This window comes from Ctenocephalides felis, unplaced genomic scaffold (genome assembly GCF_003426905.1).
Source record: "Ctenocephalides felis isolate EL2017-DRISC unplaced genomic scaffold, ASM342690v1 CF-g0.4_SCAFFOLD_03319, whole genome shotgun sequence".
NCBI lineage: Eukaryota > Metazoa > Arthropoda > Insecta > Siphonaptera > Pulicidae > Ctenocephalides > Ctenocephalides felis.
In genome coordinates, this window is record NW_020539473.1 from 23,240 (window position 1) to 25,091 (window position 1,852).

Here is a 1,852-nt window from a genome sequence, read left to right on the forward strand (position 1 = left end):
TTTGGGATGGATAGATTAAGTAATAAGTTATGTATATCTAACATAACCTTAGTTTTAATAGACGAATTCTTTTTACTATTGGTGAGTATAATACTTAATTATGCGTTTATGCATTGTAACTAATAGCTATTTATTTTTAGAATAATTACTGCTAACTACATTATTATTAGTATCTCTAATAAATAATCGGAAACTAGCTATTCGAAATGTCAAAATTTGCAAGTTTTCAATAAAAATGGTAAGAAATGCAAGATAATTTTATTTTTCTCACTAAGGATTTTTATATTGATCAGGAGTTTAAACACATTGAGAAATCAGTTGTACATATTACGTGAAATATAATAAAATATAACATAATAAAATATAACATAACCTAATCTTTTTGAGTGAAGACATACTGCACTTTCATATTTATAAAAGGTAAGACAATACTTGTTATAATATAATTATATGTCTCTGCATTTAAAACATATTCTTATTTATTTTCAGGTAATATTGTTGTAAGCGCAGAAAATAGAGAAACTGGTTTGCTTAGTAGTAAAATGTTATCGAAAAGTTTTTCATCAAAAGTTTGTAACTAAATAAGTTATAGAAAGGAAAGATATAAATTTTGACAGAATAGTCATAATGTTTGATTATAATAAATGCAATGTGGAATGTCAATAAATCTGTACATTTGCATAGCAAGATTTTAGACTATGATATGAAGTCATTATTTTTTAAGGTAAAAGTAGAGTCGAGTGCATTTTACAATCTCATTTTAACGCTTTCATAAATTATTCATATTGATAATATATAATGATATATTATACATTTATTAACAAGGAATACGAGGTTTCAGATGACAATACAAACTTGGACAAAAATATTTTGGGGTTATGATTGAAAAAGTTTCCCAGTCACTGTTCTAGACGATGAAATAAATATTTCATAATGGATAATAAATATATTAACAACAAATAAAATATGTTCAGATGCTGTGAAATGTTTTATCGAGTGATGATGTTATAAATAGTTAAGTTAATTTGCATTTATTACTTTTATTACTTTACCTACCTTACATTTGATATATATCACGTAAATTATAATCGAATAATTATTCGATTATAATTTACTTGATATATATCAAATGTAAGGTAGGTTTTCCAATGACTGTTCTAGACGATGAAATAAATATTTCATAATGGATAATAAATATATTAACAACAAATAAAATATGTTCAGATGCTGTGAAATGTTTTATCGAGTGATGATGTTATAAATAGTTAAGTTAATTTGCATTTATTACTTTTATTACTTTACCTACCTTACATTTGATATATATCACGTAAATTATAATAGAATAATTATTCGATTATAATTTACTTGATATATATCAAATGTAAGGTAGGTTTTCCAATGACTGTTCTAGACGATGAAATAAATATTTCATAATGGATAATAAATATATTAACAACAAATAAAATATGTTCAGATGCTGTGAAATGTTTTATCGAGTGATGATGTTATAAATAGGAAAGTTTATTTGCTTTTGTTATTGTTATAAAAAAAGTTTACTTGATATGTATTAATAAATATCTATTAAAAAAATAATCAATATTTATGACACTTTTGTGTTTTATAAATAATCATATTTTTAATGCAGTTATATATTTGTATCATTGTTTATATTTAATAAATGAATTTCCACAAAAACATTCTTAATAAATTTACGTATATGTTCATTTCAGAAATAAATAAATAAATAAATAAATAAATAAATTTCAGGTGTTTTATTGTTAAATAAATGACATTGATTTATGCGTTATATTATTTCAACTTCAAATCTTCAAATATTTGTGTAATATTTCAA

General features: G+C 22.4%; 1 long non-coding RNA gene across 1 annotated transcript; it reads left to right on the forward strand.

Annotated features, from left to right (window-relative positions):
- The first annotated feature begins 218 nt into the window (after positions 1 to 218).
- Positions 219 to 527, forward strand: LOC113382140. The gene is made up of 3 exons (XR_003367634.1): positions 219 to 238; positions 294 to 420; positions 490 to 527. It is a non-coding gene; the product is annotated as an uncharacterized LOC113382140 (long non-coding RNA).
- Positions 528 to 1,852: the final 1,325 nt, after the last annotated feature.